Below are 16110 nucleotides of genomic sequence, written 5' to 3' on the forward strand. Positions count from 1 at the left end.
TAAGAGATGTTGACATGTACCAGCACTTGTGAATCATGAACTTTGTTTCATGCCAAAATAGTGTCCCAGCACAAAAATAGTTCATTTTGCTTTTGCTTTCTTCTCGATACATGGAGTGAAACTTTAAAAGGGATTACCACTGAAAAAGAAATCAAGGAAAAGATGATCACAGTGCCTTTGATAATTGCGAAATGTTGCAATATGTAAATGCATGAAAATATACATGTATTTTAGCCACATCATATGGAAGTACAGAAACCTCCTCTAGATGAGAAATATTCTTACATGCAGATATTGTGTGCAAAATCAGGCAAAAATAGAGGTGGTTATCATTGTCCCAGGTTTTTACTGTTTTTTAAGCCACCTAGTCAGTACTGGTTGATTGAAATTTTGCAAACAGCATTTCTGTAGCATTATAATTTCTGTCCTACATTATAACAAGTTAATACAATAAATATATGTTATATTTTAGTGTTCTGAAATGTTGTTCTTAAAATATCTCTATCAGCTGTCTTAATTAAGAAAAAATAAACACTTCTTTCTCTAAAATAATTCAAATTTATCTTAAATAAACGTAACAAACTTTACAAAAATGTAGTACAGTGTACTTCATGAGCACATCTTTGTTTCAATAACTGTTGATAACAGGTAATATAAGTAAGAGTAAAATAGGTTATTTTTCATGCTCCCAGGTTTTAGTGGAGTCCGAGTTGCTCATTTACTTTTGTTACTTTGTATGTATGATTTTAGTTACTTTATGTTCTTTGTTGTGTGTGCCTGTTTTCCATGTCTGGTCTTTGTCCCATGAATTATATTTTTTTGATTACCGCTATAACCTTATAACCTTGGTTCCCTTGATTACTCTTTCACCTGACTGACAGGTGGTCATTGTTAAAACAACATCCCCTCATAACCAGGAAGATCATTAAAGTGGTTTGAAGTGGTGAGTTTAAAACAATAAATTAGTCATTTCATGTACTAGACAAAACTTCTAAATACAGAAACTGGAAAGTTTACTAATGATATTACTTTAGGGCTTCTCCCATGTATGATTTCTAGTTACCTGAGTATTTACAATGATGTCTGGACCCCCATTTCAAAATATCTGGATCCATCCCTGTATGTTGATTTATTTATGAGCAATTAATGTCACACTGTAAAGTAAATAACAAATTTAATATCATAATTTCATGTATGAAATCTTTAATACTAAACTGCATATTCCAGTAACCATAGTTAGAGTACGTGCACATGTATTTTTGAAGTTTTCAGTATAAATTTCCTGTTCACAGACATACAAATGTAAACTGCAAATTTTGCTAAGACATATGACAACTATTTTACACTAGCAATGTTTACAGTAGACCTATCACAGCTCTTAGGAAAGGTCTACTTTTGGGTGCCTTGATATCCATCATATTTTCAATCCACTTTCATGGACATAGAATTTCTAACCTAACTGACTGTGTCCTTCATGTGTCATGAAAATCCTGTATCTAACTTTAAGATCTGCATTCTAAATGTATATCTTGACAATGCACTAAAAAAGAACCATATTGATAATCAATTATGACTAACATGTATATGGATATAATACACATGTACATTCCATACTGAATATTACATGCCAAAATCTGTATCACATGCGGTATCTACAAAAGACTCCTACTTCAACCCTTTTAGGGCTATTGGTCGCGGTGTGATATAGGTCGAGGGTTGATACCCCGTCAGATACAGATTTTGGCATGTCATGTTCATCAAAACATATATTTTAATTATACATGTTCTGTGTAGTGTGTGATATAAGGTATGCAATATAGGTCTAGGGGTGTGATATAGGGTATGCAATGTAGGTCTAGAGATGTGATATAGGGTATGCAATATAGGTCTAGGGGTGTGATATATGGTATACCATATACCCGGTAGGTCTAAGGGTGTGGTATATGGTATGCCATATAGGTCTAGGGGTGTGATATAGGGTATGCCATATATATATATAGGTCTAGGGGAGTGATATACAGTATATGATGTGCATATTAGGTATGACTAATATAGTCCAGCGGTGTGATATAGGACATGCAATATACATGTAGGTCTCAGGGTGTGATATAAAGTATGCCATATAGGTCTAGGGTGTTTTATACATTTGTAAAGTATGCAATATAGGTCTAGGGGTACGCGAAATAGGTCTAGGCTTGAGATTTAGGGTATGCAATATAAGTCTAGGGGTGTGGTATAGGGTATTTAAATCACAGGTCAGCCACAATGATAATGATTGAAAATTTGAGAATGGGGCAATACAATAAAATACAATAAAAATGTAATCAAATCGTTTTTAACGTATTTAGGAAAATTTTCAGCAGTAATGTCATAAGCGGGGACTCTTTATGTTCTAAAAGTTTGTTTGGCTACGTATAAATACCTAATTTTTACTAGATATCTTTCTTTTTGATAGATCAAGATCAACTACTGAATGTGATAAATATACCACATGGCTTCATTTCATCCCAATCTAATTCAGATTAGATTTTAATTGCTCCCCCTTTTTTCCTTTGTTGCATGACTTCATGTCAAAAAGGAGGAGCAATTACGATCTAATTTTAATTACATTGCCTTTCATTCTTACCTTTGAGACAGACATTGTTTATGTTTCTGCTTTTGAAATCACATTAATTTAAGAATTCCATGATTCAAATGTTTATTTTTTTAGTTTAAAAACTTCATATTGTTTGCTACATGTACATTTGTATGTTTATTCATGTACACGTACACATTGCTTGCATGTTAAATTCCTGGAATCAAATCAAACACACATGATATATATATAGGATTTACATGTATTTAACATTACAATGTTTATAAAATATAAAACTACTTAGCATATGTAAAAATATTTTTTTATCAAAATTGTTCACAAAAATACCTGTAATTTACAAACACTAGAACATTTTCTCAAACCTTCAAGACCCATCTGGCAGAGGCGGATCCATACATTTTGAAAGTGAGAGGTAGCAGCTTGGGTTCCTCGGAAAAAAAGGGTGTGCTAGGACATTATTTGCCATTTTTGCCAATTTTACACATGAAAATTATGATTTTCCCATAAAAAGGAGGGATGCTAACTCCCACCCCCGCGCCGTCACTGTAATCATAAACATTAAACATATACTGTGTTATTGAAACACACTTGCAAATAAGTTTTTTAGTAGTATTCCAGAACTTTCCAGATACCTAACGAAAGTCTGCAATAATAAATATGGCGTCGTTACTTTGAAATTAATCACTTAGTTATTGGAGGTAACATGTTTGACCTGCGTCAGGTCAATTAGAAAAATAGTTCTGCGCGCTAAGACAAAATTCAAATAGTTTAAGATAAGCACATAATCATAGAAATATTGCAAAAGCTTTGATGTAGAAATACTTCCATCTCTTACGAAAAATAATGCATCACATATTGATCGGCGGCGGAACGATATACTAACGTAAATTTGCAAGGTGGAAAAGGGGGAGGTGAAGAGAACAGACCGCGGAATATTCAGGCAGTTCTATGTGGCAATATCCACTACCGGTTGAACCCCACTTGCCGACGGGCTATAAATAGACAAAAATGACTACCATAATCCATATCTAATGAATTTGTGCGGTATATCTTTGGTTGTTATAATCAAGTAAACAAGGGTTTTATGGATTTTTTTGTGTGGTCCAGCTCGGACGAGAGTGTAGAAAGAATTGGGCGAAAAAACATTCATACGGTCCCACACAGCAGTTTGCACGGAATAAACTAAATCGCTTTCAATATAAAAGGTGTTCTTAGTAGAGCCACAAAATAAAAAAAAAATCTTGAAATCTTGCCATTGTATTTCATCAAACGGAGGTCGTTAATCTTTACCTATTACTTCAAAGATGAAGGGCCATAATATAATAACCGAACTGATAAAATCTAGGTAATAGTAAAAAAAAGGACAGTCCATTTGATTTGCAACATGTTAGAATTAATTCGCATTCTAGTATTTACTTATTGAACACATTTGCCTTAACATTGTAATTTCAATTTCAATTTTAATTACATTTCAAATTTAGAAAAGTTTCAATATTTAGTTTTTTCTTATTTTACATTACTAAAAAATAACTCGTAGAAAAACAAACAGAATAGTACCTACATAATATTTTTGTCGTAACTGAATATCTTTCATACATATACCATTGATTAGGTAAATTGTTAGAAAATGGTTCAACATGTGAAATTCTTATTGAAATTATTTATCAAATTGTCTATGACAGTAGGTTTTCAAAATTTAAATAAACATTGTACAAATTTGGCATAATATTGGTTCTAAAAGTTTTGTGTTACTGCTTGCACAAATAAGATTTTATCAAAAAATGGTAGTTCAGGAAGCTACAAATAGGACATATTAATTAAATTTCACCATATTAGAAGGTGAATATCTTCAATATGAATAAACACACTTTTCAAAGACGAATGACAGTTCATTTATATATATATATATATATATATATATATATATATATATATATATATATATATATATATATAAGGAAGGTCTGAAAAATTCCCAACGATGTTAGAACTGTCAAATTTGCGATGCAAATGTTTGGTCGTTCCCTCCGCCGGACTCGAACTTGTACCGCTGTGACATCTATGGCAACACCGCCTGCACAAAGTCCAACGCCCTAGACCACTCGGCCAGCTAGGCTATATAAAAATATAGCTTTCGCTGGCCGGATCATTCCCCCTCGTAGGATTAATCTAAGGCTGTAACTTAGTACACGATGTATGGTAGTACGGGACAGTTCATCGGGACAGTTCATCTATATATACATGTACCAAAAATTTTCATCGCAAATTTGACAGTTCTAACATCGTTAGGAATTTTTCAGACCTTTCTATACGTTTACATATCTTCCCTGTATCAATTTGATCCGATGGAGCAGTGTAGTGAATAGAGTCGTCACATTCTGAGACGTTTATATATATAGATGTCTGAAAAATTCCCAACGATATTAGAACTGTCAAATTTTTGGTCGTTCCCTCCGCCGGACTCGAACTCGTACCGCTGTGACATCTATGACAATACCGCCTGCTCAAACACAAAGTCCAGCGCCCTATACCACTCGGCAGCTAGGCTATATATAGGCCAGCTAGACGTTTGAAGGGTCTGAAAAATTGCCAACGATGTTAGGAAATATAATATAAAAATAACGTTTGCTGGCCGGGTCATTCCTTTTAGTGGTCTAGGGCGCTGAACTTTGTGTAGGCAGTGTTGCCATATATATCACAGCGGTACAAGTTCGAGTCCCGCGGAGGGAACCACCAACAATTTGCATCGCAAGTTAACATTATTAGCAATTCATGCATATGATACATTGTAATTAGATGGTTGAGTGCATCTAAAACACGCCTTTGCTCAATTGTTCAACTTCCCACAATTTATTTACAATGTATAACATGTACATTAACATATTACATTTTGAACGGATACTGTATTGTCACTAGCATATTTTATTTTTAAAGGATATTGACCTGCAGGTCGTTTTGACCTAGTCGAAACCGTAACAAGAGCCTTGAATGTACACAAAGAATTTTTAATTTACCGATCAAATAGTGGTAACAATAATCCAAGGCCATTAAATGCCCATGTTTATCAGATAGAACAACTAAAGTGGGACAAGCAGTTTGCATTGGTCGGTCTACATTCAATTTTTTAAATCATTTTTTTTCACAGGAACATTTTATAAGGAAAAATAAAAATCTGCAGTCGAAGTTACTTTATTGACACACTATTACTGGAGAAAAAATGATACGACTAACTTTACATGGAGTAAACACCTAATGTAATCGGAAAATCTTTCAATAAATGACTCTTTGTACGGCTAATTAGCAAAATTAAAATTCATCCACATAAATTATTTGTTTATAAAACACTTAAGAATTAGGTATTATGTATATCCTTTAAAATATAAATCGACGCATCACATTTTCTGTTTTGTAATCAGTAATCAAGAGAGCCATGATTCGCGCAAAAATCATAGAATATATTTGAAGGACACGGATTACACACCCATAAACAACAAAAAGCATGATATAACAAAACAATAATGAAATAATTAAAACAAAAACACGTAAAACAATTAAAAAAAAATTAAAAATTAAAAAGCAAACAAACAAAAACGAAACGAAGGTATATAAGTAATCCGTTTTCAAATATTTTAGCTTGGTTATAGCTTTTTTGTTAAGGTAACTACTTATCCCAGAAGACTGTTCAATAACATATGTGTATTATATTATAACAGACAATTAAAATTAGATTACGTCATATGTACAAAAAGATGTCTTCTTGATAAAGAGTTTTGATGTGGTGTGAAAATGATAAACAGATTGACATGGTTATTTATATTTTCGTACAATTTCAAACACTGCGGCCAATATGACACGTTTGTTCTACTTGAAGGTGACACAAATAGCACAGTATAAAGATCTTAATACTTTTGTGTTCTCTGTAGACCTCATAAAAAGGTTAAATCTATATTTGTTTTGTTAGATAAATCATTAAAATATTGTATTACTGATTTATTACTGTTATACTTAACAATGCTTCCAACGTTAATGATATGCCGTTTTGGTATTTTAATACATGGTTAAACATGCTTAAACGAGAAGACTTCTTTTAAAAAGAATATTGGCTTTTCTGTACTATTTGAAAGCTGTACCAGATAAATGAAATTCAACGCCCTCAAAACTTCTCAAAGGATTTTTCTTAAATCATATTGGAAAGCATAATACACAGATGTACATGGCATCATATAATCATTATCATGTTACTGCTATTGAAGATTATCGAAGTTAAGGGTTAGGCGTGATTTCAGTAAACTCAAAGCGGAGTATTCTCATGGAGATTGCTGACACTGTTATCAAGTTTGTATAGAATTCACTGATGTGGGAAATAAAACCTAAACGGCATTTAATAACACATAAAACATCTGACAACTCACACGAAAATTAAAAATAAAATTATCTTAACTCACTATAGTTTGTTGATTAACCGTTTGTTATTTATTAAATTAATGGAATGAAATAAGACCGCAGAGTCTATTTACATCAGTCTTCTTTTTTAAAACATTTACACTACCACAATGAATATGTATGCTTGAATCAAGACAATCTTCTAGTTAGAAGAGGATAACAAACGGGTGCGGTACTTAAACTTTATGCACTAGGCGTATTGCAAACCCTTGTCAAATTGTTGTAATACACCTATTGTATATTGGATTGAAGGGAAAGCGATTTTATTTGCAATGTTTTATTTTATGTAGAGATGGTTTTGGTGACACTGTCTATCAAAATGTCATAGACTTACATGTAAGGGCACTCAGAAGAAACAGAGCTTGTCCAGGAGAGAAGGGTGCAGTACTCCTCTTTTTTACCTAGCAAGGGCATTGTAACAGAATTAATGTTTTAACCGAATATTTTTTATATAATGAAAGTACTGGATTTGTGCTATTTACATACGATGAAAATAGTGTCTTTATTTGTAGAAGTTCGACTCAATGCCAAGTACCGATTGCATATGGTGTTTAAAATAAGGATCGGGTATTGCTAAAGGTTAAGACCAATCAATGTACAGTGCACCCTCGATATATTGCCACCTTTGAGACCAGGCCAAATTTTGGCGATGTGCGAGGCTGGTGATAGATCGAGGAAATATTTAATTACAATATTTATCACTTAACAAGATCGTTTAGTTTTTTTATTGGCAAAACAAATGAAATATTTAGTAAAAGCGGGGTAATAGAACTAAGAAAAAAAATCTAGCCAATAGTCAAAAAGAATAATCAAAAGAAGAAATTCGATGTACAATGGGCAATATGGAAGCAAACTCCGGATAATCGACAATTACCGCTATGGTCCTGACTTGGTTCAGACATTTTCATTTAGAATTTTTGTTTCCGTTATATTGCAAAAAAGCAGGGAACAAAATTGCTGCCGTTCAAAACTTAAAAACAGTAGTCAAAACAGTACAGACGATACCTTTATGCTATTTAAAAATCATCGTTTATCACCTTTTTGTCGGCAACAGAATATTTCTCACTAAGTAGAGTTCATAATATTGATTTCTTTATATAATGTAAATATTTGAAAAAAAAATACAAAAAGATTGTATAGGAGATGGACAATTTTTATGAGGAACATGAAATGCAGATGTGGACAATGGGAATAGGAGATTGTTTGTTTGTTTGTTTGTTGGGGTTTAACGTCCGAGCAGCAATATTTCAGCTATATTCAGACCATGAACATTAAATTGATGATAACATAAACATGAAATGATGATGAAATGAAAAAGGGATGGGACACAAGGACAAAGGGGTCGACACATTTTGATTGCCACTGGAAATAGGGAAAGGTGGGTAGGGTCGAGCAATTTAGCCTCCTATGGCGGAGGCCTATGGTTCCTACTCCGGGAGAATACCACAGTAGGGTTCTTTATAGCGTGCGAGGAACGTGGCATCTTTCCCAACACGGTGCACCACTATGGTTTGCGGTCAGGTTTTCCGTATTATAGCCTGACAACCCCAGCATGTAACACGCCAGTGGTACCCCATTCAACCACCTGAGGCACACATCCCAGTTGCTCTGTGGGCAGAGCGCCCTAGCCCCCGGCTAAGGTTCTTAGCACTATTTAGTCGCCGTTTACGACAAGTTTAGCGCTGCTGCAGGCCTATTCTTCTAACAACAAAACAAAACAAAACAAAAAACAAAGAACAACAACAAAAAACAACAAAAACAAACAAAAACAAACAAAAACTAAACTAAACTAAAACAAAAACAAAATCAAAACAACAATAAACAGAAATAAAACACAGCGCTAAACAAGTCAAAACAAAACAAAGTAGAAATGTTTTCAGATTACATTTTATTTTGTTTTAAAATGATAATAATGATTGACATTATAACAGAATTGAAGAGCACAAAGTATTTCAAAAGTCTACTCCCATATACATATACATGTCAACGAATACCACAGTAAATTATTAGGATATAAATTAATTGAATTGTGCTCGAAGATTCCCCATAAGCAATAAACGCGGATGCAAACAAGTAAAAACGAAAGTAGTAAATATTATGCAATTCGCCATCGTGAGGCTGCATGGATAACTAAACTGAAGAGATGGCGTAATGATTTTTTCTTTTGTTACAAACGGAAGAACATCAATTATCGTGTATTCCGAAACTTAGAGCCCATGACAGAGCATTAATGCAAGCAAAAGGTTTGATAATACACTGTCCACTCCGCCTACAAACAGCTAAAGACAAATCAAACACAATATGGTTGAAAAAAAGTAACAAAACAACAAAATAAAGCTTAAAGGACAACAATGATTTAGAGAAAACAAGTCAAAGTAAATGCAATGTTTCACAAGAATCCATACAAACAACGTTTCATAGCTTGATCTGCAAAATGTACCACCAAACCTCTTAACTTCTATACTCACAACTGTCAAAGAGGGTCTGCAGTCCTACCACAACATTTGTTACTCCCGTAGTGGTATTAATTCAATGTGGATCCTTTCGAAAGTTCTTTTGGAGACAATCAGTTCAAGACTATTATCTGAATATAAAAGCATTAAAACCTATGATTTTTCAACACTGTATACTTCTATTCCCCATACTCAGTTAAAATCCCGACTTAAAAACATTATACATCGTTGTTTTTCCAAAAAAAGATGATACACCTAGATACAAATATATAGTTCTTGGTAGAGATTCCTCATACTTCGTAAGAAATAATTCCAAATCATCTTCCAAATATACAGAGGAAGATGTTTATAAAATTCTGGAATTTTTAATCGACAACGTATTTGTCCAGTGTGGTGGACGTGTTTTTCAACAAACGGTCGGCATTCCAATGGGAACAAATTGTGCTCCTTTACTTGCTGACCTATTCCTTCAATCTTATGAGGCTGACTTTATAGCTGATCTAATCAGAAAGAAAGAATAACGTTTGGCTAGATCCTTTAATCTCAGTTTCCGCTATATAGATGACGTATTATCTTTAAACAATCCTAATTTCGGGGATTTGATACATCGCATCTACCCAAAAGAACTTGAGATAAAGGATATTACACACACTGTGAAATCAGCCTCATATCTTGACCTACACTGAGAAATCAATGGTAAAGGAAAACTATTGTCAAAACTTTACGACAAACGTAATGACTTTTCATTCAGAATTGTCAACTTTCCTTTCATCTGTGGCTCCTGCGTATGGAGTGTTCATATCACAACTCATACGTTATGCCAGAGCTTGCCGAAACTACGCATACTTTTTGTATCGCGCTAGAGCTCTAACAAATAGGCTTCTGGAACAGGGTAATGTTGCTACAAGATTGAAGTCATCACTACAGAAGTTTTATGGTCGTCATCATGAACTCGTGTATCGTTATGGTGTATCCATCAGCACCATGAAAACTGATGTATTCAACGGGTCATAGTTTTCCTTTCCTCGTTTGTCTACCCCGGACTTGACTTTTTATGAGCAACTCGGTGGGTGTTTCTAGAAAAGCAGAGGACGTTTACCCTACCGGTGCACCTGGTCCATGCTCCTAGTTTTTAGTGGAGTCCGAGTTGCTCATTTACTTTTGTTACTTTGTATGTATGATTTTAGTTACTTTATGTTCTTTGTTGTGTATGTCTGTTTTCCATGTCTGGTCTTTGTCCCTGGAATACATTATATTGATTACCGCTATAGCCTTGGTTCCCTTGATTACACTTTCTAGAGGTAAGGAATTAATATACTTGTGTAAATTATTTGTTTAAAATTGAAATTTTAAAATTATATTGAATAATGATTGGCATCACAGTATTCAAGGGTATTGACCTGGTTCGTGGTTTTAACGTAGTCGAATAAGTAACATGAGCCTTGTATTAACTGTACAAAAAGGATATTTCAGTGAACAATCAAGTAGTTAGTTTCGTAACAACTACACAAGGCCATTAAATGGGCAAGGTTATCAGATATTGCGTAAACATGTTTAAGTAGAACGTTTTTTTTAAACAAATTGTTTACTTGTTAAATGAAAAAAAGAAATGTAGTTCATAAAAACATAAATGTATAGCCCATAGATACAGTTCGAGAATATTCCAACGCTTATACATCTTTGAAAGTGACAATATCATACATCATCATAAAAATGTTCAAAGTATTACTGTGTCTGTCTTTTAAACATTTTATATAACTTATTCATGCTGTTTTGAAATTAAAAAAAAATAATAATTAGTTGAATGATATATAAATGTAAGATTAAAATTGCGATGGATGATTTTTATATTCAGTTACAGATGCAATCATTTTTGACTTGTCTTAAATTCCGTAGAATCTGTATATACAGTATAAGTCTTGGTAGCTAGAATTTAACATTACATTCTTTTTACAATAAAGATCATTCATATTAGACGAACAAATCAGTTCATATCAGACTGGCTCTATCGCTACAAAACTTGAAAAAAAAAAACTTTTGTCTGAAAGATAAGATTTAACTATTTGCGATGCTATCAATTTCAATGAAGTTAAGAATATTCTCAGTCTAATATTTTTTTTAGAGTTAGCAAAACTCAAGTCAATTTGAGATTCTATTCAAATCTTTCTGCAACTCAAATGTCGATTTATCAAAGAATTTCAAAGAGTAATGAAAGGAACCAAGATTCGAGCGGAAATAAACGAATATATTGCAATGATAAAAAAGAGAAGGATAACAGGCACACACAACAAAGAACATGAAAAAACTAATACAATAAAATACGCATAAAGAAAAAAAAAGTAAATATGCAACCCGGATCCCGTGATGCAGAAGAATCACCAAATTGATTATACATGATGACGTCCATTTGTAATGCTTGTAATGATGTAGCAGCATAACTATTTAACTATGTTACAGAAGCTTTATTGTAAAACGATTTGTACGGTACAGGTCCGCGTATTTTATGTAAGCTCTGGCATAAAGTATGAGTTTTGATATAAATATTCCATACGCAAGTGCTGACGGGATGCAGCCAGATGAAAATGTTTTCTGTGTCGAGATTTCTAGTCAATTTGGAATAAAGTAGTACAAGTATAATGGGTTTGAAAATCTCATGTCTTGGTGCTATTATACTCCGATAACGATATATCATTAAGGGTTTTCTAGACCTTTCGATTTTTTCGGGATCCACAATGAATTGATACCACTACGGGATTAACAATTGTCGCGGTAAGGCTTAAGACACTCTTTGAAAGATTTACAGTAAATATGAAAGTTAAAAGTTTCGGAAGATCATTGGTAGTACATTTTTCAGATCCAGCTATGAGGTGTTGTATGTATGGAGTTTTATGGAATTTTGGAAACCATTGATGGATGAAAGATTACAATTACCGTCTTTTGGTAGAGAGAACAGAGGAGGAAAGAATGGAAGATAATTATTATTGTTTTAGTATATTGTAAGAATGACAATATATTAGCTGCAAATCAGTACATTAGCACTTAGTAAGTTTAGCTTGTATATGCAAATGAAGATAGCCCGGATACTGTGCATTCCTTTTATGTGCTATCTAATTATTTAACAACCATTTTTTATGCTGAATACACTTGCATCACCTGCATTTTTGCATCACTTAGAATAGTATATTTACAGATTTAAGTAGTTATGTCTTTAAAAGAGTAATCAAGGGAACCAAGGTTATAGCGGTAATCAAAAGAATGTAATCCAGGGACAAAGACCAGACATGGAAAACAGACATACACAACAAAGAACATAAAGTAACTAAAATCATACATACAAAGTAACAAAAGCAAATGAGCAACTCGGATTCAACTAAAAACTAGGACATGGACCAGGTGCACCGGTAGGGCAAGCGTCCTAAAATTTAAAATCCATGCAATTTTAAAGTGAGTTGACTAACCTATCCAACAGTTAACCTCCGCATTTAGTTTCTATGTACTTCAATATAATTGAATGGATTCACAAGCATCATCTTAAATAAATTATATTTTAAAAGTCAAAACTACGTTCAAATGTCAGTATCCTGTGTCACCATTTTTTATTATTTTTTCAACGATTTAAAAGATGATTACTGCTGACAAATCGTTTTATCATTTTCATTTGGGCCTCCCCTCACCCTTATTGTCAACGATCTGATCAATGCACGGAATAAGGTTATTCCATTTTATGCGAACAATGCCATGCATATTTTGCATATCAATGATTAAATGATATCAAGTAAATTAGGAAATAAGATTTATCAAAAATAACTTGAGTATCTGTGGTCCTTTTCATAAAACATCGCAAGTGTAAAATTATTCGTAAGTTATGACGTCATAGTAAATCAAAGTATTGTGACGTCATTACTTACGACTAGTTTTACTCTTACGATTTTTTTGTGAAAAGGACCACTGGTCAACAATGTTTTAGGAATTGTTTATACATTGCATGTTTCTTGTTTGGAATACTTGTGTATTTTATATAATAATGTATTTTGTAAATGTCCTTGCAAGGTAAAACTTTTCAATGCAATGTATATTGCATCTTTTTAAACTACTACAATCACTGGTTGAGGTGACATTGGCATAAGTCCAAATAACCTTCATAATCAACATCATTATACCTGTAACAAAATAAAGGCAGATAATACTAGCTACTGCCGTCAGCATACTAGTAATTATGAGAATTCAAGATCATTTCCTATTCGTTTTCTTTGTAACTGCATGTTGTTACTACCAGCTGCTGGCGGCTGATTTTAAATCCTTTCTTTCATACAATTCATAGTTGCAATATACTTGAATATCGTTTCTTCTGATCCTAAAATGTTGTCGAAATCTTTAATTTAATGATAGGTACTAATGCAGGTTAAATCGTTTTATCTGAAATCATTGTTATGATTGAATTATATGTTCTAGTATGTAACTACATTCAAAGTCATTCCAACCGCCATGCATTTATTAAAAAAAATATGCTAAATAAAACAATTGCAATAGATGCGCGATGCATCTACAATTAAAACTTTCTTAAAATAAAAAAAAAAATTGAAACAAATATATTGCACAGGTCGTTTTTGAAATAAATTACATTCACTATGATTCAATATCTAATATCATGTATATCTTTGTTACTGCAGTAATTCAATATAACATTCACCTAATATCATTATCGTTACAGAGTGTCTCGGGTTACTATTCGGAATGCATTATTTTTTTTCAAATTTAAAGGTTTACCTTTGATAAATTGTTTTTCAGGCCATTGACATTCGGATCAACAAAAAAACCTTGGACAACGAATTGTATTTAAGGACAAAGTGACTTCAAGAGCAAAATACATATTAATGTTGAATGTGTCATGACTATCTTAAAATGTAATATTTAATTATTTTTCTTATGGAAAACATCTTAGACGATGGACTTAAATCAGAGAAAGCAGCAGCCTTATTTTTCAGACAATGAAATTTTTCCTTAAAAATATAAATTTTCAAAATATGTACATCATCCTGTTCTTTTTTTCGGAAAAATTCGAGTTCAGCATACATACTGCAAACTTAATTTGGTATAATCGTTCTTGTTTTAATTGCATCTTTACAGCTTTTTGTATCGCGCTAGAAATCTAACAAATAGGCTTCTGGAACAGGGTTATGTTGCTACAAGATTGAAGTCATCACTACAGAAGTTTTATGGTCGTCATCATGAACTCGTGGATCGTTATGGTGTATCCATCAGCACTATGAAAACTGATGTATTCAACGGGTCACAGTTTTCCTTTCCTCGTTTGTCTACCCCGGACTTGACTTTTTATGAGCAACTCGGCGGGTGTTTCTAGAAAAGCAGAGGACGCTTACCCTACCGGTGCACCTGGTCAATGCTCCCAGTTTTTAGTGGAGTCCGAGTTGCTCATTTACTTTGGTTACTTTGTATGTATGATTTTAGTTACTTTATATTCTTTATTGTGAATGTCTGTTTTCCATGTCTGGTCTTTGTCCCTGGATTACATTCTTTTAATTACCGCTATAACCTTGGTTCCCTTGATTACTCTTTGAAAAAACGAAGATGAAGGAAACTCAAAGCATCAACTCGGAAAAATTTAGACTCCTTGATAAGCGCAAGACCTTGCAATTCTGTTTTCCATTTTAATTTGCTACTTGACAAAAAGAAAAAAAAATCGACGGGTATGGCATTGCAATTTAATCGTAAATTTACTGAAAGTATATATCCAGATGATGCCTCTACAGACCTATTCTTGCTGTAGCCCGTGAAACCGTTTCATCAAAGGATTATATTGTGAAATAATGAATCGTCAAAGGTCTTTAACCGAAAGGACGTCGATCTCTGACGTCTGAGCGATTCTATAAATATTCATTTGATCAATCATCCAATATTTATGGATGACTGTATGCCTTAGCTGGACTGTTAAAGTACATTGCATACAGATGTTGACGTAAAGAACAAATGAAGATAACTTAGTGCGTCAAAGTTAGCGGTGCGGTTACTATGTTAGTAGGACAATTCATTACAAAGTTAATTAATTATGCCATCAACACATAGAAACTGAACCATTCTACCATGATGGCTTGCATAAAGAAAATAAGGTCATAGTACATACTTACATATATTGCATTCAAATTACTTGCGTATCCATTAAACTACTGTGGTTGGTATTAAGGTGACGCACATAAAATTGTACTGTCCTTTACAGCTCTTCTGTTTGACCTAATATCTGTCTATTTTATAGAATACGTACGATGAACATGGCTAGTAAAAATGAAAAGTGATGTCTTAAACATCAGACCTTTCAGAAACAAATAATTTCATACTTTCACATTGACATGTTATTGATTTGTAGTTGTTCATTGATGTGTTTTTCTTTCCGATTTTCCAGATTGGTGTATAGTTGTTTAACTAATTTAAACGTTAAAACATATCACACACACACACACACACACACACACACACACACACACAACAAAACAAATATTCATCATTTAAGTGTAATTTTTTGTAAGATGCAGCCAAATGAATATCGGAAAAATCAGAAACATGCATGTTAAAAATCCACCTCTCTGACAATATAATTTCACT

General features: G+C 33.1%; 2 long non-coding RNA genes across 2 annotated transcripts; one reads left to right on the top strand and one right to left on the bottom strand.

Moving 5' to 3' along the window:
- Nucleotides 1–13: 13 nt before the first annotated feature.
- Nucleotides 14–15866, bottom strand: LOC148616903 (uncharacterized). Its single transcript, XR_015922321.1, has 3 exons — nt 15639–15866; nt 1064–1154; nt 14–139 (listed from the first exon to the last, which is right to left on the bottom strand). It is a non-coding gene; the product is annotated as an uncharacterized LOC148616903 (long non-coding RNA).
- LOC148616904 (uncharacterized) lies at nt 10436–14495 on the top strand. The gene is made up of 3 exons (XR_015922320.1): nt 10436–10793; nt 12347–12534; nt 14281–14495. It is a non-coding gene; the product is annotated as an uncharacterized LOC148616904 (long non-coding RNA).
- Nucleotides 15867–16110: the final 244 nt, after the last annotated feature.

Source organism: Perna viridis, chromosome 5, assembly GCF_037379345.1.
Source record: "Perna viridis isolate PV_CMFRI_1.1 ecotype Kerala chromosome 5, ASM3737934v1, whole genome shotgun sequence".
NCBI classification, from domain to species: domain Eukaryota; kingdom Metazoa; phylum Mollusca; class Bivalvia; order Mytilida; family Mytilidae; genus Perna; species Perna viridis.